This window comes from Halichoerus grypus, chromosome 3, assembly GCF_964656455.1.
Source record: "Halichoerus grypus chromosome 3, mHalGry1.hap1.1, whole genome shotgun sequence".
In the NCBI taxonomy this organism is placed as follows: Eukaryota; Metazoa; Chordata; class Mammalia; order Carnivora; family Phocidae; genus Halichoerus; species Halichoerus grypus.
The window spans coordinates 190,770,709-190,797,824 of record NC_135714.1 but is presented as its reverse complement, the minus strand read 5'-3'; the positions used below and the strand labels follow the sequence as shown (position 1 = coordinate 190,797,824).

Genomic DNA, 27,116 nt, shown 5'->3' with positions numbered 1-27,116 from the left:
TTACATTAGCATAATGTTTTGTCCTCGTGTTTTGTCCAGTTGAACCTAATGACTCCATCAACAGTGTACGTAGCCTACCATGGTTTTATTCATTTAATAAATAGTGAAGCATTTGAAACCAACCTGACTCCCCAGCAATTGACTGGTTAAATAAATTATGAAGTTATAAAGAGACATAAACATGCTATAATATTAGAAATGGAACAGAAAGCACATAAAAACTGTGTATCTGTATTTATAAGTATTAAAAAATGATGAAAACGTATATCCATAGAAAAAAGAAACTCGTCATGAAGATGGCAGAATGGTTATGAAATTATTTCTTTAAGACAGCTTTATTTGTGTGCCTCCCGATATGATGCACTGAAGATAGAGCATCACTGGTGTTAGCACCCCTGTGAAAAATGTATGGACTAGATCTAATCATGAGAAACATCCCATGAATCCAAGATAAAGGCCAGTCTATAAGATAACTGGCCTCTACTCTTCAAAAAGCTCAAATCCATGAAAGACAAAAAAAAAAAAAAAAAAGAATGCTGCCCTTTTCTAGATTAAAAAAAAGCTAAAGAGACATTAAAAACTAAAAGCAATGTATGATTCTGGGCTAGAAAAGAGTCTATAATAGATCCTATTAGGACTGGTATACATTTGCTGATTTCAAAGAAAACTCGTTAATCTTAATAAAAAATGATTGCAATTTTAGCTTATGGCCATTTCTCACAAAATGTTCAGGTAGAAAATAATTCCATAAATGATCACGTACTTTATTTTATAGTAAAAATTCAGTATCTAAATATAATATGTAAATTTCGTTGGTAAAAATGTAAAGCTTTGAATTTCAATGAGTATTTTATTGGCCATTTTTATTATAATATTTTAAGTTTTCTTTAACATTTTTATATTTTTTCCTTTGCCTTTCCAATATTTTATAACAAAATTTCTTGAAATGAATCAGTTGCTCTTGTATGTTGCATTTGTTTAACAGAAAGTTTAATTATCTTTAATGTCCCTGTCAACATTCCAGGAAAAGACAGAACAGTAGTAGTCTAGCAAGGACAAATACTTGGTCATTAGATGGCTTTTTTCTTGGCTTAGTGAAACTAAATTTGTAACATATTAAGCTTACAATGACAACAAAGGATGTTCTTCTTTCTTAATAAAAATTATCCCTTAAGAAATGAAGGGATATTCTTCATTCTTAAAAACCAGAATTTAATGTTTTCGGATTATTTGATGAGAAAAACCCATTTGCAGTTTAACTAAAAACAAAACAAAGAAACAACAACAACAAAAACAAAGGAAACACATTCCACCGTAATTATATTGTTACATAGAGGCAAAGAGAGTAAGACTGTATTGTAACTCTCTTCTTGCATTGGAATTTTCTACATAAATTGGGCTTAGGATCCAATTCTGCAATTCTTTATTTTGTCTAATAGGTAATAATGTAACTGCCATTTTCATTTTGCATGTGACACTGGGATCTGTTTTATTTACCTGCACAGCAAATCTAATGGGTTAGGATAGATTCTAATAAAGATGTCACTTTGCTCTGGTGGATGAATTTTCAGTTCAGCTGCAACAAAGAAAAATCCCATCCTAGCACCTTACTTAAAAGATTATTAATGTTTTTGTTCTTTTGGATTAGCTGTAATTCAGAAAAGAAGTCTTCATAGCCCAGAATGACAACTGTTACAGCTGTGATTGTTTCTCCTGTCCTAATGACAGGTTTAATTTAAAACTGCTCCCTCTTCTCACTCAGATCATTGCGAGACCAACAACTCTGAATTGCTGTTTGGAGTTACGAGTTGGCCGTGGTATCGAGTGAAGATAATTTGATCTCCGCAGGAATTCAGATTCTAATCTGAGCCTCACTAATCAGTGTTCTAATCAGCGAAACTAATGAACTATATACACTGTAAGCTTATCTATTAGAAAGCCTTGGATTTTTCCCAGAGCTAGAGCCAAATATTTCAAATGGCAACCAAGTTTGCTTTGTCATTGCTCATACTTGATCATCAGAAAATCGTGTCTGTATTTAAAAAAGAAGAAAACTTTGATTCTGTGTGTATGCCTGTCATTTGCCTGCTAAATGCAAATGGATCCCACAGAGTTATGCCACACTGACCTCCTCCAACACACTGTAAAGTGCAAAATTTCCCTAAAGTCCTTGTCTTTATTTTTTATGCTTACATTTGCATTTGTTCAAGGTAGCATGAAGAAATTTAGTACTACTGATATTTACACATAATTTGGTATTTTAAAACTTAAAAATTATGACTAGGTTTATTGCTGGGGGATATTTGACTATTCTACTCAACGTCTGTTTATTAAGAAGCTATTTTGTGCCAGATACTGTGCCAGATATTAGAAGATAGTACATGGGGAAATGGGACAAAGTGGAAGATTTCAGAGGAAAGATGAATAACTTTGTACTCAACATGTATTATATTGATTTATCTTGAAGGGTTTATAGGTATAATAAATCTGAACTATAACCATCAAGAGACAGCAAATAGATACATACATTTTTTTTATTTTTACTACTTAGCACTTGAAAATAAAGTACTGAAGCTTTCCTTTCTCTCTTGGTTCACAGAGCCCACTCTGTAAGATGGGTTGAAACTGTAAGAAGGTACCAAGTAAGCCCCCCCACCCCCCGTATGGGTATTCCTACAAGAAAATATACTTCATGGACTTAACATCTGTACATTTACTCAGAGGACTAGAATTATCTTGTTAGAGGTAAAAAGCAGAGGAAATTGTGGGCTGAATGAGGCTGGTAATAGAAGGCAAATCAGATTTCACAGTAAAAATTGAGGTTTTTGCATTAAGACCTTGGAAGAGACTATTATAGACAAAGCAGACAAATCTTTGCTCTTCCAGATTTCACATTTAAGATTTAATATTACAATCTGTCTTTGCCATGAGACAGGGAGTGGTTTTGCAAATTGTTTGATATTCAACAATACAATGGAAAAATAATATAAAACTTCTGCAAAGTGAGAGGGTGAATATTGTAAAAGATGCAGTATTTCATGCAGTCAATAACAGTGATATGAAAGGACTGCTCAGGTCACAACAAACTCAATGACAAATGAAAGTCTAGTAGTCTAGACCAGCTAATAATGGAAGAAAAGGAAAGGAAACAAAGTTGATGAAAATAGTAAGTAAAGCAGAATGACTTAATCACCAAAAAATTAAGAAAGATTATGGGAAAAATTAAAAAAAAAAACTAAGAATTCTTTTAAAAGTGATAAATGTTTTAATTTTGCTTTAAACTCAAACATGAAGTAGGAAATCCGATACCTCCACAATATAATATCATGAGAAAAAATAAAAGCCCAATCCATTAACTAGTATTTTATTAATTTTTATTCTTAGAACACAATTATAACTCTAGTTTTATTAAAAATGAAATAAACTTATTTTATAACTTACAATTCACTAAATTTTATGGAGGAGATCTCAGTAAAGCCTTGGCCCACCCCACCCCCCAATATTTACTATAATATCCGTCTCTTTTAGATGGATCTACTTTAAGAAGCTTTTATCAAATACCAGTGATCAAGAGTCTTCTTTATCTATGTGTGAACAGCTTTCTCTGCCTTCCAATTTTGAGGTCCATCTAGGTCAAGCAATTCATTTTCATTTTGGATCAGCAAATTGTGTAACTCTCTACGGTTCCTATTAACATATTCTTTTCCCTGAATCATAAGAATATCTTCTGTGTTTAGCCATTCTCTATGCTAAAAAATTAAATAATTAAAATCCCTCAAGCTTTAGTCTCATTCATTTATCACATCTATGTAAGCATTATCATATATGCAATTTCTATCATTACATAAGAAATCATCACAATCTTAGCAACTTAGCACGGCATACATTTATTATTTCAGTTTCTGTGATTCAGAAGTCTGGGCACAGCTTGCTTGAGTCCTTTGCTCAGAGTTTCAAGGACTTGGCTGGGCTGCATTGTCATCTGGAGGCTTAACTGGGGAATATCTCCTTCCAAGTTCATTCAGATTATTGGCATAATTCATTTTCTTGAGGCTATATGACTGATTGACATTCCTTGACTTTTCACTGGTTGTCAGGTAGAGGGTACCCTCAAGTCCTAGATGCTGCCTACAGTTCCTTGCCATGAGGCTTCTCTAAAATAGACACTTATTTCATCAAGCCCACAAAGATGAACTCCGACCCAGTCTGCAAAGACAGAGTCTTATATAATATAACATAATCATGGAAATGATATCCATCACCATTGCTATATTTTATTGGTTAGAAGCAAGTCACAGTCCTACCCACACTCAATGAGAGGGATTACCTGAAGGTATGAGTATCAGTGGGTAGAAACCATTAGGGGTCACGTGAGGAGCTGATTTCTCCAATCTCCCACCATCAAAAACAGAATACGTGACTATGGAAATTGAATTCCAAGGTTACATAAATTGGGTTAGTGCCCAGTTATATCATCTTTGCATATTCAGAACAATTATATGAAGTTTATTAAATGTAAGGAATGTGTCTTAGATTTTTAAAATTCTTAGTATTATGTTAAACTAATTTTTCAAATTGCAGTCCTACATAAATTGCTTGAAGACTGGATGTGTTTACTAGTGACCTAAAACTGTAGAATGTTGCAGACTTCCAGAGAAGATGGCAGAGTAGTAGGTCCCTAAGCTCACCTCATCCCATGGATACAAGTAAATAACATTCACATCAGTGCAAATAACCCAGAAAATGAGCCAAAGACTGGCAGAACAAACTCCAACGATTAAATATAGAGAAAAGGTCACATTGAAGTGGGTAGAAAGGGTGGAGTGGAGGAAGCTAAATGGACCTGCACTCTGTCCACCAGAGGGAGAAACAGACCCAGAGGCCAAGACTGGTGAGAGAAACAGACTATCACACCAGAAGCCCACACAGGGAATACAAATCCCATAACAGTTGGCTTTGAAAACCAGAGGAGATGAATTGTGTAAGTTCTTACAACCAGTGGGACTTAAAGCCTGGAACTTTAAAAAATCAGCAAGCTTGGCTCTGGCTCTGGGAGAGCTGGGAGGGTGATAGGAAATTGAATCCCCTCCTCTAAAAAGATAGCATAACAAACAGCCCCCAGAGATATATAGCACGGAAAGAGTAGTTTGAAATGCGCTGGAAGCATACTGGAGGGAGAGTTATATACTAAACCCAGAGCATGTACAAGAACAGAGATCCCTGGGAGACTCCTCCAAAAACAAAGGAGATGGCAAGTGCCATTTTCTTCCCCGTCCCTGACAAAAACACACAATCACCTGTGGGATCCAGTGTGGTTCAAGCATATACTACTTAACTTGCTTACACTGTGCTCTGCACCCTCCAGCCTGATCTGCCTCAGTTCTAGCACTGCAGATCCCTTCCCCTAGAACACTGGCACAAACCTTACCAACATTTTATCTCTCAGCTGTGCACTTTGTGGTACCCGTCTCCATGGCGGTGGTAGCAGCCTCCCACCGGAGGACACATGCACCTTTTTAAAACTATGCACCCCACCCTCACACATTTTGTGGAGTGGTCTCTGCCTTCCTGGTCGTGCTAGTGGAGGCATGTCCCCTCTGGCAGAGGGCCAGTGCCACCTTGTTAAAAGTGTGTACCCCACTCACTATTTCAAAAACAGGAGACATAACTGCTTTTCCTAACACAGAAACAGACACAGAGAGCTAGACAAAATGAGGAGACAGAGGATATGTCCCAGATGAAAGAACAGGACAAAATTATAGCAAGAGACCTAAGCAAAATAGAGACAAGTAATATGCCCAATAAGGAATTTAAACTAATGATCATAAAGATACTGATTGGATTTGAGAAAAGAATGGAGACAGTGAGACTTTTACGAAAGAGATAAAAAAGAACCAATCAGAGATGAAGAACACAATGAGTGAAATTAAAAATAAACTAGATAGAATAATAGCAGACTAGAGGAAGCAGAAAAATGAATCAGTGACCTGGAGAACAGAATAATGAAAAGTAATCAGCTGAGTAGGTAGAAAAAAAAAATTATGCAAAATGAGAAGAGACTTAGGGAACTCAGTGACTCCCTTAATCATAGTATTTGCATTATGGGGATCCCAGAAGGAGAAGAAAGAGAAAAAGGGGGCAAAAAATTTGAAAAAACAATAATAGAAAACTTCCTAAATCTGGGGGAGGAAATAGAAATTCAGATCCAGGAGGTACAAGGAGCCCACAACAAAGTCAACCCAAGGAGGTCCACGCCAAGACACATAGTAATTAAAATGGCAAAACGTAGTGATAAAGAGAGAATTTTAAAAATAGCAAGAGAAAGGAAAAGTTACACACAAGGGAAACCCCATAAGGCCGCCTGATTTTTCAGCACAAAGCCAGAAGAGAGTGGCATCATAGATTCAAAGTGCTGAAAGGAGAAAAATCAGCTAAGAATTCTCTTTCCAGCAAGGTTATCATTCAGAATAGAAGGAGAGACAAAGAATTTCTCAGACAAACAAAAACTAAAGGAGTTCATGACCACTAAATCAGCCTTATAAGAAATACTAAAGGAGACTGTTTGAGTGGAAAAGAAAAACCATAGTAAGAGTATGAAAAGTAGGAATCACAAAAGCAGTAAAAATTAGTATATCTGTAAAAATCAGTCTAGGGACTCACAAAATAAAAGTATGTGAAGTATAACACCATATACCTAAACTATGGGGAAGAAAGGAGTAAAGAATGAGTAAAAACTTAAATGACCATCAACTTAATATAGACTGCTATATGCAGAAGATGTTATATACAAATTTAATGGTAACCAAAAATCAAAAGCCAGTAATAGATATGCAAAAAAAAAATAAAGAGAAAGGAATCCAAGTGTTTCACTAAAAAAACCAATTTATGGTGAAAGTAGAGAGCAAGGGAAGAAAGGAACAGAGAATCTACAAAAACAACCACATAATAAATAACAAAATAGCAACAGATACATACATATCAATAATTACTTTGAATGTAAAGTCTAAGACTAAGTCCTCCAATCAAATGACATAGGGTGATGGAGTAGGTAAAAACAAACAAACAAACAAACAGACAAGATTCATCTATAGGCTGCCTACAAGAGACTCATTTCATACCTAGAGATAGCTGCAGATTGAAAGTGAGGATATGGAGAAACATTTATCATGCAAATGAATGTCAAAAGAAAGCTGAGGTAGCCATATTATATCAGACAAAAGAGACTTTAAAACAAGAGACAAAGAAGGACACTATCTAATAATAATGGGAACAACCCAATAAAAAGATATAACAATTGTAAATATTTATGCACCCAACTTGGGAGCACCCAAATACATAAAAAAGTTAATAGCAAATATAAAGGAACTAATTGAAAGTAATTCAATAATAGTAGGAGACTTTAATACCCCACTCACATCAGTGGACATATCATCTAAACAGAAAATCAGTAAGGAAACAATGGCTTTGAATGACACACTGGATCAGATGGACTTAACAGATATATTCAGAACATCCCATCCTAAAACATGGGAAGGATACACATTGTTTTCAAGTACACATGGAACATTCTCTAGAATAGATCACATATTAGGCCACAAAACAAGTCTCAACAAATTCAAGAAGATCAAAGTCTTACCATGCATCTTTCTGACCACAATGCAATAAAACTAGAAATCAACCACAAGAAAAAAATCTGGAAAGAACACAAATACATGGAAGTTAAATAACATGCTACTAAACAATGAATGGGTCAACCAGGAAATGAAAGAGGAAATTAAAAAAATACATGGAGACAAATAAAAATAAAAACACAATGATCCAAAATCTTTGGGATGCAGCAAAGCTGTTCGAAGAGGGAGGTTTATAGCAATACAAGCCTCCCTCAAGAAGCAAGAAAAATCTCAAATAAATAATCTACACTTACACCCAAAGAAATTAGAAAAAGAACAAACAAAACCTAAAGCCAGCAGAAGGGAGGAAATAATAAAATTAGAACAGAAATAAAAGATCTAGAAACTGAAAAAAACCAATAAAACAGATCAATGAAACCAGGAGGTGGTTCTTTGAAAAGATCAACTAAATTGATAAACCTCTACCCAGACTCATCCAAAAAAAAGGAGAGAACTCAAATAAAATCAGAAATGAAAGAGGAGAAATAACAACACCACAAAAATGCAAACAATTTAAGAGAGTATTATGAAAAATTTTATGCTAACAAACTGGATAACCTAGAAGAAATGGCTAAATTCTTAGAAACATATAACCTCCCAAAACTGAAACAGGAAGAAATAGAAAATTTGAACAAACTGATAATCAGCAATGAAATTTAATCAGTAATCAGAAAAACTCCCAACAGAAAAAAGTCCATGACTAGACAGCTTTTACAAGTGAATTCTAACAAACATTTAAAGAAGAGTTAATACCTATTCTTCTAAAACTTTTCCAAAAAATAGAAGAGGAACTAAAACTTCCAAATTCATTCTATGAGACCAGCATTACTGTGATACCAAAACCAGATAAAGAGCACAAAAAAGAGAACTACAGGTCAATATTTCTGATGAGCTTAAAGGCAAAAATCCTCAATAAAATACTATCAAACCGAATCCAACAATACATTAAAAAAAAAAAAAAAAACATTCACCACAATCAAGTGGGATTTACTCCCAGGATGCAGAATGTTTCAATATTTGCAAATTGATGTACATCACACCAATAAGAGAAAGGATAAAAACCATATGATCATTTCAAGATACAGAAAAAGCATTTGACAAAGTACAATATCCATTCATGATAAAAACCTTCTACAACATAGGTTTAGAAGGAACATATCTGTACATAATAAAGATCATATATAAAAAGTCCACAGCAAACATCATACTCAATGGGAAACCCTGAAAACTTTACTCTTAATGTCAGGAACAAGACAAGGATGCCCATTGTCACCACTTTTATTCGACATAGTGTAGGAAGTCCTAGCCACAGCAATCAGACAACAAAAAGGAATAAAAGACATTCAAATTGGTAAGGAACAAGTAAAAGTTTCAGTATTTGCAGATGACATGATATTATATATAGAAAACCCAAAAGCCTCCACCAAAAAACTACTAGAAGTAATAAAGGAATTCTGTAAGGTTTCAGGATACAAAACCAATGTACAAAAATCCACCACATATCTATACACTAATACTGAAGCAGCAGAAATAAATTAAGAAACAATCCCATTTACAAATGGACCAAAAATAAGAAGATATTTAGGAATAAATTTAACCAAGGAGGTGAAAGACCTGTACTCTGAAAACTCTGAAAACACTGTTGAAAGAAATCAAAGATGACACAAACAAATGGAAAGACATTCCATGCTCATGGATTAGAAGAACAAATATTGTTAAAATGTCTATTCTACCCAAAGCAATCTACAGATTTAATGCAATCTCTATCAAAATACCAACTGCATTTTTCACAGAAGTAAAACAAACAATCCTATAATTTGTATGGAACCACAATAAGATCCTGAATAACCAAAGCAATCTTGGAAATGAACAAACAAACAAACAAACAAAAAACAAAGCTAGAGGTATCACGATTCTAGATTTGAAGTTATATTACAAAGCTGTAGTAAACAAAACAGTATAGTATTGGCACAAAAATAGATGTATAGATCAGTGGAACAGAACAGAAAGCCCAGAAATAAACCCATGATTATATGGTCAATTAATATTCAATGAAGGAGGCAAAAGTATGTAATAGGGAAAAGATAGTCTCTTCAACAAATGATGTTGGGAAAACTGGACAGCTACATGCAAATGAATGAAACTAGACCACTTTCTTATAGCAAACCAAAATAAACTCAAAATGGATGAAAGATGTAAATGTGAGATCTGAAAGCATAAAAATCTTAGAAGAGAGCACAGGCAGTAATTTCTCTGACATCGGCCATAGTGACATCTTTCTAAATATGTGGGAAGCAAAAGCAAAAATAAATTATTGGGACTACATCAAAATAAAAAGCTTCTGCACAGCAAAAGAAACAGTCAATAAAACAAAAAATAATCTACTGAATGGGACAAGATATTTGCAAATGATATGTTTGACAAAGAGTTAATATCCAAAATGTTTAAAGAATTTATACAACTCAATACCCAAAAAACAAATAATCCAATTAAAAATGGGCAGAATATACAGATATTTTTCCAAAGAAGACATATAGAAAGCTAACAGACACATGAAAAAATGCTCAACATCACTCATCACCAGGGAAATGCAAATCAAAACCACAATGAAATATCACCTCACACCTTTCAAAATGACTAAAATCAAAAACACAAGAAACAACAGGTGTTGGTGTGGATGTGGAGAAAAAGGAACCCTTGTGCACTGTTGGTGGGAATGCAAACTGGTGTAGCCACTGTGGAAGACAGAATGGGGGTTCCTCAAAAAATTAAAAATAGAACTACCTTATGATCCAGAGATTGTACTATTGGGTATTTATCCAAAGGATACAAAAACACTAATTTGAAGGGATATATGCACCACCCTGTGTTTATTGCAGCCAAGTGTCCACTGATAGATGATGGATAAAGAAGGTGTAGTGTATATGCACAATGGAATATTATTCAGCCATAAGAAAGAGTGAAATCTGCTATTTGCAATGACATGGATGGAGCTAGAGAGTATACTGCTAAGTGAAATAAGCCAGTCATTGCAAGCAAACACCATATGATTTCACTCATATGTGGAATTTGAGAAACAAAACAAAGAAGGAATAAAAAGAGATAAACCAAAAAAAAAAAAAAAAAAAAGGACTCCTAACTTTAGAGAACAAACTGATGGCTCCCAGAGCAGAGGTGGGTGGGGGGATGAGTGAAATAGGTGAAGGGCCTTAAGACTACACTTCTCTTGATGAGCACTGAGTAATATATGGAATTGTTGAATCACTACATTGTACAACTGAAACTAATATAACATTGCATGTTAACTATAGTGAAATTAAAACAAAATTTAAAATAAATAAATAAAACTGCAGAATGTCACTGTTTCCTAAATCTTCAAATAATCCTAAACCAAGGGGAATAGAGATGAACATTTTATAGAAATCACTGAGATTAACTATTTCAATTTAGCTGTTGATTATATCTTTCAAATATAAAACTTAAGTTAATGGACTTCACTAAATTTATCATTTTAAAATGTATAAAAATATCAACCCCTATGATGTACACCTGAAACTAATAGAATATTGTGTATCAATTATACTTCAATTAAAAAAACAAGAGTATGACATTAGCATGGAAGCAGATAAACTGACCAGCTGAATAAAGGACTGTATACAGCAAATCTTTTATGTATGAGACTTTGGTATATAGTTGAGCTGGCATAAAAAAAAAAAAAATCAATGATAAAGAATAGAATATTTGTTAAATCCTATTAGAAAAACTGGTTCACTACGTAGAGAAAAATGAGCCTACCTCATATTATATTACAGAATACACTCCAGAATGTCTGTTGAGCTAATATTAAAAGCAAATCTATAATGCTAATGAGAGATATGCCTTTATATTTATCAATTCTTATAAAAAGATTTCTAAAAATATCATTGGTGTCATAAAACCCAAACTCTGTATTATTCTAGCTCTTCTCAGTATATTTACATCCAAGAGGAGGATAGTTTCAAAGAGAGGGTGTCCGACCGTATACAAGTAAGAAACATAGGTTTCGAAAAGGCCATCAGATTTGGGATCCAGTAACTTTTTTTGAAAGCTTGGAGAAAGGAGTTTCACTAGCCAGCGAGGGGGCACACTCTTAAAAGCACCCAAGCATTTTGGACATTCTATAGATATGGACTCAGCTTCACCAAACATTTGGCAACAAACAAGCATTTCTCGTCAAGCCATTGAGAAATACAGAAACGCTGTTTATTTTAATTTTATTTGGAGATGCAGACATGTTCCTGCAGCCAAAACAAAAACTTGGAACCGTTTTGGATTTTAGTCGCTGAGCTTAAGTTTACTTTTTTGTTTAATAAAAGAGTCAACAGTACTTTTGACAATCAGCGGTTTTCCCCCAAGTCCTAACTAACATTTTCTCCCTTCATAAAAACAGGCTCTTACGGCCAGCCTGTGGTGAACAGTTCCTGAAAGCATAATAACCACTGCCCTCTTACCTCCTTAATTATGGCATCGCCATCTTCCCAGCTCATGTTGTAAACATTCTGGAAGGAAGGCTCCATAAACCCAAGCTATTGGGTTCCATAAGGGAACATGTCATTAAAAAAAAAAAAAAAACAAAAAAAAGAGGTTTATAAAGGCATTATGTTTTTGCCAAGATAATTGAATGTATTCTTTTCTCTCCTCATGATTCATTCTTAATGGTAAGAGTTTTATTTTCAGGAAGTTTTTAGAGATCTTTGGAATTTAGGAGTAAATACACAAAATAATCCATCCAATATTCCAAATAATGGGCTGGAGAGTAGGAAGCATTTTGTGTGTGTGTGTCATCCCATAGAGAGAAACCTGCAGTTAATTTATACAAGGAGAATAGAGTTTGTCCTTCTAGCAGAAGAGGATTTTCATACTGCCTGACTGCTTTTGGGAGCAGTCCTCTCGGAGAGAAAAATTTGAAGGCAAGAGAAGATAACATTTCTACTTAACATGTGAAAAATAAATTTCTAGCCGTGAGGATTTTCAGAAGGAAGAGTGGACTCTCTTTAGAAACAGTGAGTTCCATGTGACTAGATATTCAAGTAGGGGTTGGGTAGTTGTAAAAAAAAGAAAGAAAAACCAAACTGTAAAAACATTTAGAAGGCCCAAGTGACTCTCCAGGGCTGGGAGTCTCTATTTCTGAAAATTCATTTGGCGGCTCCGGTTGGATCCATCCTTGTCATGCGTGTGTCATTCTCTGGCCTCAAGGGCCAATGGGTTGGACTAAAAGCAGCCAAGTCGGTGGGGACAGGTGGAGGCTCTCATATTTTCCTGGACTCCATAGCACACTGTCAAGGAGTCGGGGTTAGAAATGAAAGGCATAAATATTTCAGTGAGCATCGCCGGTGTGGGAAACTTTTGCAGTCTCCCCTCCATGAGAAACACGCAACACAAGCAAACAATAATCCCTGTCAGGTCTTTGTCAGCATTTGTGTGTATAGGGGTCTTGTTTGAATTCTTTTCCCCCCACTCTAGTGCTATGCATGGAAATTCATGTTTTCCTGTCCCAAATCAAATGGAACTTCCCCCATAAAACAATTTCCTGATTCATAAGATAAAATAAACATCATAATTCCCTGATACATGCTTCCCAAACATCTTTTCACATTTCACTAAAACACTTAGCAGGTACTTCTCTTGTAACCTTTAGCTTATACTCTTACTTATTACTCTTATTCTAAAAATATCCTCCCTCACCTACTAGATTCTCAATTTCTGAAGATGGAGATTACGTCTAATAGATCCTTTTATCACCTAACGCATGTAATTCTCTACCTTACAGCTAGGAAATCTCAATAGACTGATATTAAATGAATGGGTTAATGAACAGAATGACTGAATACAGGGAAAATAGCAAAGTTGATCTGCTGCTCTCTCCCTTTCCTGAGATCTCCCCTCTAAGTTCTTTTACTTCAGACTTTGTGCCGGAAAATAACAGGATCCCGAGAATCCGAGAGGTAGAAAGTTGGGAAGTTTGTGGGGGGCATATGTCACTTCATGAAAAACCAGTTTCAAAGATCAAGTTACAGTTTTTTTCCCCTGTCCGATAAGGAAAACAGTGTGCAAGGGGAGTCGGAGAGAAGAAACGGCCACGTGAAGTTTAATCACTCATCACAAAAGGTAGTAAAATAGGACCGTTGAGAAAGGTACTGGGAAAGTGACTTGCCTTCAGAAAGGCAAACCTTGTCAACAGCATGAGACAAATCCTCCGTCAGCACACCAAGTGGGGAAGCGGAGATATCAAGCAACTTCAAGAAAAAGAGAAAGCTTTTTAAAACATTAGTAACCCTTTTCCACATTTTTATTTAAGTTCTATCCATAAGGAAAATATTCTCCCATATTCCACAGCAATCTCTCTCTCTCTCTCTCTTTTTTTAAACATGTAGCAATTGCCAGCCATCTAGAAGCCAAGGCGGAGACGTTGAACAGCTACCTTGGCACTCAGTTCTTAATATGTGTTCCGAGGGTTTGATAGTCAGTGAGGCGAAGAGGATGATGGCCAGATAAAACAGTCACAGTCCTCAGAATGGAAAATAATGTCCCTGGGTGAGCCAAAATATAATTTCTCCTATGACTTTTCCCTCCAGGAAGTACTTCTGAAAAACACCTTTCCAGCACAATAGTCATTGAATCCAATTATATATTTTTAGACACTACTAACCATTCTTTTTTTTTTTTTTTCTTTCTTCCATTTCAAGAAAATTCTGCACATCTGGAAAGAACAGCAACAAAGAACAGGAACTGGCGCATTCGTGCTCGGCTCCTACTGGGCATGTTTCGTTTAATTTCCTCCGTTTTTATGACACTTTCCTATGCTGCTGCTCCAGACGTTCCATAAAACACCTCACCACGTAGGAGCCGTAAGGGAAGGAAAATCTAAAGAAAGTGTGACAGGAGTTCTGAGTGTCTGCTCACCGCAATGATCAGTGAAGGCAGGCAGGAGCATACATTCAGGCTTCCAAGAACCACTACTCTACGGTCTCTCCTCTACTCTACGTGTACAAACTCTTCTGCCTCTTGCAACTCTGATTCATTGTCATACAAACTATCTTCCTTGTGTTTGGCTTCTGTAGCCTGGCCACCTCTTCAGTGTCTGAAACAACGAGTACAAATGGCCCCATCTTTGACTCATACTTCTCTCATCCAATCTACAACCAATCAGTTCTTCCACTCAGCAAATGAGAGGCCATTTCTTTCTATCTTTTTACTTCTAAAGAAGCAAGAACTAGTTACAGATACTCTCTGGAGCAAGTCTATGGTCTGGTCCAGATGGGGAGGAATTAGGTATGGGATAAGTAGGTCAAGAATGGAGTCATGACCTAGGCTTTAAGCACAATGGGGAAGCAAGCATGGGGAGGTTGAATTACTGGGGGCCTCATAGAGGCCATTTGTTTAGAAAAAGTCCTGAAGTAAATGAAGAATACTTAGCACCTAGTCTCCAGGTATTGATTACCCAAAAAGAAACTGGCTTTTGCTTATTTACAATACGTGAACGAATTTCAGATCCTTATTGGATGTGAGGTGTGTGGGGGGTCTATGACAGTACTGGGTGTTCACAATATATGAGAAAAGCAGAAAAACACAAAACAAGGAGAACGTAGGCACAAAAGCCAAATTTCGACCATGCTGTAAACTTTTCAGGGGGATGACTTGTGGCCTATCTTAAATATCTTAAATTAATATTTTCCTTCACCACACTTTCTCACTGACACAAACATACTGCCACTTAAACAGAGAACAATTTCCCTGTCATCTCTCTACTGCAAGATGTGATAAATAAATCCCTTGATTTATTTATTTTTTTAATTTTTTTTAAAGATTTTATTTATTTATTTGACAGAGAGAGACACAGTGAGAGAGGGAACACAAGCAGGGGGGAATGGGAGAGGGAGAAGCAGGCTTCCCGCTGAGCAGGGAGCCCGATGCGGGGCTCGATCCCAGGACCCCGGGATCATGACCTGAGCCGAAGGCAGACGCCTAACGACTGAGCCACCCAGGCGCCCCTCCCTTGGTTTATTTTTAAATTTTTTCTTATTCCTTAAATATTTATAACCTTATCTTCAATTCATGCAGCCCTGTGCTAGACAGTAGGCTTAGAATGGTCTTATTCTTAAAATTTAATTTTTAAATTTTATTGTGGAAAGAATACTTAACATGAGATCTACCTCTTAAAACTTTTATTAAATGTACAATATAGTATTGTTGACAGTAGGCACAATGTTGCGCAGCTGATCTCTAGAGCGTATTCATCTTGTTTAACTGAAACCTTATGCCCATTGCTTAGTAACTTCCAATTTTCCCCTACACTCAGCCTCTGGCAATCACCATTCCAGTCTTTGATTTCATGAATCTGATGATTTTAGATACCATATATAAGTGGCATCATTCAGTATCTGTCATTCTGTGACTGGCTTATTTGACTTAGCGTAACATCCTCAACGTTCATCAATATCGTCACATATTGCAGAATTCCTGTCTTTTTTTTTTTTTGTAAAGATTTTATTTATTTATTTGCGAGAGAGAGAATGAGAGACAGCATGAGAGGGAGGAGGGTCAGAGGGAGAAGCAGACTCCCCGCCGAGCAGGGAGCCCGATGCGGGACTCGATCCAGGGACTCCAGGATCATGACCTGAGCCGAAGGCAGTCGCTTAACCGACTGAGCCACCCAGGCGCCCTGGAATTCCTGTCTTTTTAAGGCTGAAGAATATTCCTATTTTTAGTTTTTGCATAAAAATTGTATATATGTAAGGTGTATGATGTGATGTTTTGATAGACATATATAGTAAAATGGTTACTACAGTCAGGTTAATTCACATATCCATCTCCTCACATAGTTAGCACTTTTTGTCGTTGTGAGATCACCTGAAATCCACTTTCTGAGCAAATTTCCGGTATATAATACAGTACTATAAACTACAACTATTATACTGTATATTAGATCTCTAGAACTTATTCATCCTATATAACTGAAACTTTCTACCCTTTGATCAACATGTCCCCATTTCCCCATCTCACTGTCCCTGGTAAACACTCTTCCAATTCCTGCTTCCAGGTATTTAACATTTTTTTTTTTTTTTTTAGGTTCCACAGAAAAATGAGATCATGGAGTATTCTTCTCTCTGTCTCTGGTTTATTTCAATTAGCATAATGTTCTCCATTTTCATCCGTGTTGTCACAAATGGCAGGAGCGCCTTCTTTTTAAAGGCTGAGCAATATTCCACTGTATGTGTATACTCAAATTTCTTTATTTATTCATCCATCAGTGGACACTTAGGTTGTTTCTGTGAATGCTGCTGCAGTGAAAATGGGAGTACAGGTATCTTTTCAGAGTACTGATTTTATTTCCTTCAGGTAAATACCCAGAAGAGGGATCGCTAGTTCATATGGTAGTTCTATTTTTAATTTTTTGAGGAAGCTCTATACTGTTCTCCATAGTGCTCCAATTTATAATCCCATCAATAGTGTATAAGGGTTCCCTTTTCTCCACATCCTCACCAACATTCATTATCTTTTGTCTTTTTGATACTAGCCATTCTAACAGGTGTGAGGTGATATCTCATTGAGGTTTTGATTTCCATTTCCCTGATGATGAGTGATGTTGAAAACCTTCTTATATATCTGTTGGCCATGTGTATATCTTCTTTGAAAAAACACCTACTCAAGTTCTTTGTCCATTTTTAAATAGGGTTGTCTGTTTTACTATTGAGTTGTATGAGTTCCTTATATATTTTGGATATTAACCCCTTATCAGGGGTTAATGGTTTTCAAATATTTTCTCCCCTCCCATAGGTTGCCATTCCATAGGCTGCCTTTTCATTTTGCTATGGTTTCCTTTGCTTTGCAGATACTTTTTAGTTTGGCATAATACTACTTGTTTATTCATGTTTTTCTTGACTGAACTTGTGATGTCATATCCAAAAAAATCATTGCCAAGGTCAATGGCAGGGAGGTTTTTCACTTATGTTTTCTTCTATATGTTTTTAAGCCTATAAAGCTTAGGGTCCTGTATTTAAGTCTTTAATCCATTGGAGTTGATTTTTGTGTGTAGCATAAAAGAAGGGTCCATAAATTCCTTGCTTTAAAACAACAAAATCTTTCCTTCCTTCCCTCTTTTCTTTGCTCCTTTTTTCCTTCATTTCCTCCTCCCCTCCATTCCTTCCTTCCTTTCTTCCTAATTTAGTAGACAAACCATTCGGTAAAGATGTGAAAAACTGTCATCCCCGTGGGGCAGCAACCTGGCAGGGGCTTCCAGAATTTGAGTGAGGTAAGGAGACTATCTGGGGGTTTGGAGCCCTTGTGGCAGCCTGGTGCTGATTAGGAAAACATGCCCAAGTTGGGGAAGATGGCTGACAGGGGAAGTAGGCAGTGGTGGTCTAGTGTTGGGTAATCGAGATTGAGTTGGGTGAAGGTGTCCTCCATGAGGGAGAATCACAAAGGTAGTTGTTGTTATATATTGAGGAGCCACGCAGATTAAAGAACTTGTCTACACCTGTGGTAGAGGATGGGGAGAGTGGAGAGGAGAGGGATGATGGCTTTAATGAGTTGGGTACATGTGAAGGGAAATGATCAAATAACTATATATCTTGAGAACAACTGAGTCAGATTTATTGCTGCTGGAGGAGGAAGTTACAAATATGGAAAAAGGGAAAACTAGAATGAACCCTGAAATGTTGGATTGAAAATAAAATATTAATGTCAATTTATAGTTTTTCAACTGAGAGGTAGATGATAGACAGATATTTATGGATATAGATATATGGATAGATAATATAATTATATGTAATATAATTCATATATATCCTAGTTTTGTCCTTAGAGAGCCTAGGAGCAGAGATACCCCAAGAGAAATAAGCATATCTTTCACTCAGATCTTGCTTTATAAATACAATTCTCCACTGAAAGAAACCAGGGCACCTTGGAGAAACTTCTGATTCCTCAGCTGGGGAATGGAAGAAAGAGATGAGCCAGGAAGAGTTTGTTGCAACAGAAAATAAGGAAATATTCCAAAAATGATGAAACCAAATGTCAAAAGGATACATGAACCAGTGTGAGACTCCCACTTGTCAAATCTGGAACATTCAAACATCAAAATAAATAGTAATAGTAACAGATTATAACCAACCCCCCCCAAAAATCCACATGTCCATGCAGATATGAATGAATGAATGAGTGAAAGAATGATGAGAAGTGGCAGATTTTCTCAAGAGTGGAATGCCAACTAATAAATACAGAAAGAACTATAGAAGAAGAAAATCATTTGGCTACCATCACAGTAATAAGTAACCCAGACAAAGATATCAACGCACCTGATACATTTGGTTGCATTAGATGATGCACAGGAGGTTTACCTAGATTCATGAACTTCTGCACAAAATACTAAACAATTAGAAAGGTAAAAGAGAGAATCTTTACAATGGGGAAACCTGGAGGAAACTACCTTAATCAAGTGCACGAATTGAATTTGCTTATAAGTTGATGGGGGGCAATGAGAATAATACTGTATCATTTTTTCTGATATTCCTGCCAAAAATATTTAGCTTAAATCTAGACATGAAGAAAAATCAGACAAACCTAAATTGAGAAACATACTATGAAATAACTGGCCTACAATTTTTTTTTTTTTTAGATTTTTTTTTTTTTATTTATTTATTTGACAGAGAGAGAGACAGCTAGAGAGGGAACACAAGCAGGGCGAGTGGGAGAGGGAGAAGCAGGCTTCCCGCCGAGCAGGGAGCCCGATGCAGGGCTCTATCCCAGGATCCTGGGATCATGACCTGAGCCGAAGGCAGACGCTTAACGACTGAGCCACCCAGGCGCCCCTGGCCTATAATTTTTTTAAAATGTCAAGTCATGTAAGCCAAGTAAAAACGAAAGAATGGAACAAATGGGAACGGGACTGAACTGACATGCCAACTAAATAGAATTGGATCCTTTTCTATAGAGGATATTATTGGAAAATGGTGAGAATTTAATAAGTCTATGGATTAAATAGTAGTAATGTATCTATGTTAAATTCCTAATTTGATGGCTATATTTTAGTTATGTAGAACAATGTCTTTGTGAGAAATTCATATGTGGGAGGTGATAGGGCATCAAGTTGGCATCCTAAAATGATTTAGGAAAAAGAAAAAAAATGCTCTTGGTACTTTTTTTTTTTTTACTTTTTGTGAGTTTCAAATTGTTTTTTTTTAAGATTTTATTTATTTATTTGAATGAGAGAGAGAGAGATAGAAAGTGCACGCGAAAGAGAAAGCACAAGAAAGGGGAGGAGCAGAGGGAGAGAGAGAAGCAGACCTCCCTGCTGAGCAGGAGCACGACTGATGGGGGGGAGGGCTCGAACCCAGGACCCCGGGATCACGACCTGAGCCAAAGGCGGACGCTTAACTGACTGAGCCACCCAGGTGCCCCAGTTTTAAATTATTTTTAAATAAAAATGTAAACACACAGAAGTACAGATAAAATTGGGGAAATCCGAACAAGAGCTAGAAATTGTATCAATGTTATAACCTGGCTGTGATGTTGTGCTATAGTTTTGCAAAATGTTTCCATTGAAGAAAGTTGGTTAAAAGTATAAGGAAATTTGTCTTTTTTTTTTTTTTACAACTCCACGTGAATCTATAATTATCTCAAAATTTTTAATTATTAAAAAACTGTTAGGTTAAGGGAAATAGTTTTTACTGAGCATAGTCTCTCAATCTTTTTAACAGCTATGACATTGGTGTTGTACTCATTATACAGAATAAGAAAATAAAGTTAGGAATTTAAATAAAAACTTTAAAAAAATGAAAGAAAGTTTAAGTAATGTTTAAGATTCAACTGTTCGTAAATAGAAGGAATGGGATTGAAGTAGAATTTTGTCTGGTTTTACAGCTAAAACAAAATCTTGCTTAAAAAAAATATAGAAGAAAGATTCCAAATATACTCAATCACCATTATTGATGGAAACTAATAAATGCACACTTTTTATTAAATGGATTTGAAATTTAAAACAAAAAGAAAATAATGCCATGAAATGATCTCATCTGGCCATGGGGGAACACGATTTTGATTACTAAGATCCCATAATACTTGAAGTTCAATATAAACCTACAAATAACATTTTCACAGTTCAACTATAAGGAGAGTCCTAACACTCTAAATGGGGTCCAAAGTACAGGAGAAATTCTGTCTTTGGTATACTCATGGCAGAAATTGCAATTTATAAACCAAACAGTTAACAGTGAATATGAAAGAATAAGTATCTGAATATAAGAATGGAAACAAGATGTAGGGGTGAGTATATGGATTATCTAAGTAGAAGACTCTATCCTCTGAAATTAGCACATGTTTAGGATGTATAGGATATGTTTTCTGAATGAAGGTAGATTCTTCTATAAGAAAATGCAGCATCACAAGGCAAATTATGTTACCGCTGGTTGTCTTATCTGTGAAAATAAGGCTTTGTTCTAATACTAGAACTCCAGATGCCCCTCATAGAAACATCACTTATTGACAGATGTATAGGATATATTGTAAATGAAGAATGGCTATAAAGTGGGGAAATACCCATGTACATATGTGGAAGTATATTGGAAGGTCAATTATTATTTCGTAGTAATAAACAGTATTAAAAACAGAAATTGGAAATATTTAAATTGGTCACAGAGAACATATTTCTGACTTTCTCTGATCCCAACAATGGGGGAAAAATTTTAAAAAGACTGTAACATCTGAATCCATCCAGGAAAGTTCAAGAATACAATTGTCTTTCTTCTCTCAATCTGACGTAGAGCTTAGAATATTATTCACTGAAAATATGCTTCAAAGATGAAGAATCCTAATCATAATAGCAAATACTGAGTAGGCTTCCTAAGTTTTCTAAAGTTACCAGCTGGCAAAACCGACCTAGCTAAAAATTTAAAGAACAGTTTGTATATATTTACACTGATATTTAAAAAATATATATCTTTATGGGGGTGCCTGGGTGGCTCAGTTGGTTAAGCGTCTGCCTTTGCCTCAGGTCATGATCTGGGGTCCTGGGATTGAGCCCTGCATCTGGGTCCCTGCTCCTCGGGAAGCCTGCTTCTCCCTCTCCCTCTGCCGCTCCCCCTGCTTGTCAAATAATAAATAAATAAAATCTTAAAAAAAATATATATCTTTATGTATTTTGTAGGCTGCAACTCACGGATTCAAAAAAATTATCTTCTGGGCAGTATATTTCACATTTCTATATTTGTCTACCAGGTATATGGAGAGAACTGCACTGAGTCCTCATATTGACCTCTAGACTTCCTATAAGAATGATTAACTGAGAGATTTAAACCAATGCCCCTTTTCTATTCTTTTAAAACACCAAGAGTGCTTAAAAGAGCTATACTTAGTGTCTACTAGAATTGCTATCTAGTGCATTTAAATAATGTGCATTTAAATGAATAATATATAATTTAGGTCAGATTTTTTTTTAAGTTAAGGGTGAGTAAGTACATTTCCCCTAATCTTCAATTATTATTCATGCTGGTTTTCTCTCAGTCTTGAGTAAAATTAGTTTATCCTTAGTTTTTACTGGGGCATATTGATTTTATGGTACTTGTCACTGCTTCCTCATGTGGGAGTTAAAATACCTTATTTAAGTATCAAAAATTTTATAGCCTTTTTCTCTATCTTCTGTAGACTTCTACTCCCCTTATTATCCTACTATTAAGAGAGACATAATTAATTTCCTCTTGAAAGCTATCAGTCCAAAGTTATAACTTACCTTTCAAGTTTCAAGCTTTCCCTCTGCTTGCCCACTTCCTTATGTTCCAATAGAAATTACGTAGCTGAGCAATATAATGGTCTGGAAACAATGATGATAGTCTTTTTAAATTTTCATATAAATGTTATTCGCACACGCCCTTTAAATTTTCCTCTAGGTGCCTTTCCCAGATATTTCACAAGCTGTTTTTACATTATCCCCCTTACGCAAGTCTAAAGTTTCTTAATAAACTGGAGTACATGAAGAAACTATGTAAATATCTTTAATTTTTTTCCAAGAAAAGGGGGAAAGTGAAATACTAGGGAAAAAGAAAAAACCTTAGAGATGCTGCTCAGCTAGTTAACAGGCATTATTAAGCATATATTCAGAAAATATTTTTCAGACTTCAAACGTTGACCATACTTTCTCTCCTCACACATTTCTCATCAGGGTGAGTTCTGAAATGCTAAGATTAAGCAGTCTGGCGACCGAATAATGTCCCATTTCAACCCTGCCCTTGGAGAGCAATAGGTCATCAGGCAACAGTGAAAGAATTTAAAAGAATGTCTGAGATCATACATTTAAAAAAATTTTTTTCCTTTGTTTTTATGCCTCTTTCCTTTTGGAGAATTTAGAAAAGTCAGATTGGGGCTATGAGTACTGTGAAGGGAGGTTAGTTCTGCTTTAGACCTTCAGGAAAAGGACACGTGCAATTCTGGAGGCCTTCACAGCTGACCAGCTGAACGAACATTTGGCAAACAGGATTTAGGCAGAAACCCAGCCAGGAACAAAGAGTTGTATTTGTTGGGGCATATCCTTTATCCTATTCTTTGGGAACATATGAGTAATCAACAGGTAAGTGGATATGACTGTAAGTCCAGTGAAGGCAAGAGCATAGCATCTGGTGAAGCTAGCAGAATGGGACTCCCAAATCTAGAAAATGGTGGATAGTGTTCCATATAGAGTGTCATTAGGTGTTTTGAGAACAGCAAGTGTCTTGATTAATAAAAATCCTTAGTAAGGGAAATGCTGAAATGTGATCTTATTGCCTTAGATTTTAGGTTGAGATGCCAAGACGATGAGGTAAAAGTTATTCTGAGAGATTGTATCGTCCACAAAGAAATGAATAGATAACTGTCAGAGGAAGCTGATTCTGGGCTTATGAACGGAGAGAAACAAAAATAACCCTTCCTTATATAAGATAAGCCATCTTTTTCTATTGATAAACAGTGTGTCAGGAATTTAAATTATCTATTGCCTAAGATGCTTAAGAAACTTTATGAAAAAAACAAAACCCTTGTGAACATGAGAAGCAAAAATATTAATTTCTATTTCAGTTCTTGCTACTATTCATTTTACACACTTATAATTTGTTAAAACATATACTCTTACTTTGACTTCTGCAATTTACAGAATACTTATGTTTCCTAATGTGCATAATTCTATAGCGCATTTTAATATAGATACTAAATTATATTATTCATGTCGCCGGATCCTCAACAGTATTGTTACAGTAAAACAGGTTGCCCTTCAGAGATGAGGAATGAGCCAGTAGAGAGCACTATATGTTTAGGCAGCATTGTGTATTTGTAATGGTAACAAAATTGTTTTTGTGTTTCTGTGCATTTTTTTTTTTTGTATGACTGATAATTTCTATTTCCTTATGGGTAAGTTTCTTTGTTTTGTTTTGTTTTTAACTGTAATGACTACTTAATCACCAGATTGTGGCTGGTACCTTTATATATTTGTGTGTGCGTGTGTGTGTGTGTTTGAGATCAAGCTTTTATCAGCTATATTGTCATATATCCTGTCATTTACATGTGTCATTACCCTATTATAATTTATAAGAATCGGTTCCATTTTTATATACTTAAATGTTCATTAGTTGCGTTTCCTTCAATGATACTTTGATTTCCTTAATAATACTGTACTTATTTCCCCACTTACACCAGCCTTTATTAAAACAGAATTGTAGGCAGCTCCATGTGACATAAGAAAGTTATCTATAGAGCAAAATAAACTGAAGTAACATGTTTTCCCACCATGGCTGCAAATAATCCTGAAATACCTAGGATTAATTTTCCATTCTCTAGGGTGTATTTTGTCAGCTGAGAATGAGTTAAAGTAAGTTTTTTAACCAAAAATTTATAAATAAATACCCTAACAACTTATATATTTCTGTTTGTATTTATACTTGGTAATTCTTTTACTACTTCCATTATAATATATCTTTCAAAATTTACATGAAAATATATTTTAATAATTCCTTTTAGACCAGGATAATTTCAACTGCATATATTTTTTTTTTTAAGATTTTATTTATTTATTTGACAGAGAGATAGAGAGAGAGAACAAGTAGGCAGAGAGGCAGGTAGAGGGAGAGGGAGAAGCAGGCTCCCCGCTGAGCAGGGAGACCGATGCAGGGCTCGATCCCAGGACCTTGGGATCATGATCTGAGCTGAAGGCAGACGCTTAACCGACTGAGCCACCCAGGCGCCCCTCAAGGGAGCTCAGGTATCTAATTTCATAGCAAATCCCCCAGGTGACTCTTATATACAATAAACTATGGAAACCAAGATTCTAGAGATTTTCCCTTTCTAATCTAATATCAGTAACACCAAATATGATATGAGTTGTATTATCCAAATTAGAGAATATTTTTAAAAATAATTAATATTTAAAGATGAGATATAAATTGTTCTTCTACACAAATAATGGAAGTTGTTAAATATCCTGCCCAGAGATTTGAAATAAAGAAACTTAGTTCCTTTACCTTTAATAATATATAAGTGAACATTTACTAGATCTGTGTTATGTGAATTTCCTTACTTTTGTTTTATTTAAAACAAAATTATTGAAAGATAGCATACAAACACAGAAGTACCCAAAGCCTGGGAGTAAGCTTGATAAATTTTCACAGAGTGGGCACACCCATGTAATCAGCACACATATCAAAAAAGAAAACATATTTGGAACACTTTCTCCCACTACCAGTCCCTACCACCTCCTTTTCTGACTACTATGGACATAATACCACAGATCACTTCAGGCTAAGTTTGAACTTTATATACATAGAATCATACATTATATGCTCTTCTTTTTCTGGCTTATTTTCCTCATTATTATCTTTGTAGATCCATCCATGTTATTGCCTCTTGCTATTCTTACTGCTATATAATATTTCATTATTCCACACTTTACCATTGATAGAAATATCTGTGTTAAGAATATGAGTATGAGTTTCTCAGCCAAGAACGTGTATGCTTAACTTTAGTCAGTGATGTGCTGATACTTAACTATTAGGTCTCTAGGGGAAAAAAAACAAAACAAAGGAAGCAAACTCTGACTTGTGGCATGTGTCAGTTTCTGTGGTGTAACTATTCCCACCTTTGTCAATTTCAATCACCCAGTGGCAGGTCTCACAGGCAGCTGAGTCAGTTCCAGCATATTTTACAGACGCCACCAAACCTTTCCAAAGACGTTTACAGCTCCACCAGCAGAGCATGAGAATTCTAATTACTCCACACACTTTACAGGGGCTTTTAACTGGTGATGGTGGTGTTGTTTTATGTTTGTTTAGCAATTCTGATGGGGTATATAGTGATACTTATTACAGTTTTAATTTGGATTTCTCTAACAATGAATGATTTATAGCATTTTTAAAGCTATGTATGGGTTATTTGGATATCCATTTCCATGAAGTGCCATCCATTTATTGGAAATATACTATCCAATTTTTCTATTGAGTCGTCTGCCTTTTTCTTACTTTTTTATATGAGTTTTTAAAATGTCAGTTAACTAAAATGAGAGTTGCTCTCTTATTCATGACTCTCTGTCTGCTAGGGAATCTCAAGGTATTGGGCACAGACTTTGTGTTGCAAACTGACAGGGCCCACAGAGTCTTCAACAGCAACTTCCCTGATCCTTAAAAGCATAAATCAGAGCATAACATTCTTCACTAAAAAACCTTCTAATGACTTCTGTTTGAAGTTAGAATGAAAACGTGCTTTTCTAGAGCCTACATTTCCCTACATGATCTGTCCGACTTGTGCCCACTTGGTGCCCTTACCTTCTGTCACTTCATTCACTGGTCCTGCCCCTAAAACACGCTGAGCTCATTCCTGCCTCAGGGCCTTTGAACGCTTTCCCTTTTCTGTGCCTGGAATGATCTCTCAGGTTCGCACACGGCCCTGCTTCTCGTTATTTGATACTCTACTACAATATCCTCAGACAGGCTTTTCCTGACCACACCAACAAAGGTAACCACCCTTCCTAGACACCCTTTATTCAGTTACCGAGTTTTTAGGACTTCATAGCAGTTACTAACATGAGAAATGGTCTTGTTTGTTCATTTACATATGTATTCTCTATCTGCCACTTTTTAAATAATTCACTGCATGAAAGACACTGGATCTCTTCATTTCATCCCTGTATCCAGGGTTTAGAACATGGCCAGATAGATAGTAGAACTGTCAAACAAATAAGTAAAATATTCATATTTTCAAAAAACAATTTTAATTTCTTTACAAACTTCAGCTCCTAGAGTACTGCAAATAATTGCAAAACATCATTTGGTGCTTAGCTATTCTTCTTTTTTTTTTTTTTTTAAGATTTTATTTATTTATTTGACAGAGAGATATATAGCGAGAGAGGGAACACAAGCAGGGGGAGTGGGAGAGGGAGAAGCAGGCTTCCTGCTGAGCAGG

General features: G+C 35.7%; 1 long non-coding RNA gene across 1 annotated transcript in view; it reads right to left on the bottom strand.

Annotated features, from left to right (window-relative positions):
* LOC118548531 (uncharacterized) overlaps window positions 1–22,577 on the bottom strand; it is a 130,215-nt gene extending 107,638 nt beyond the window's left edge. Inside the window, exon 1 of the long non-coding RNA XR_013446208.1 lies at window positions 22,432–22,577. This is a non-coding gene — a long non-coding RNA (uncharacterized LOC118548531). The remainder of the gene's footprint in view (window positions 1–22,431) is intronic.
* Between the last annotated feature and the right edge of the window lie 4,539 nt (window positions 22,578–27,116).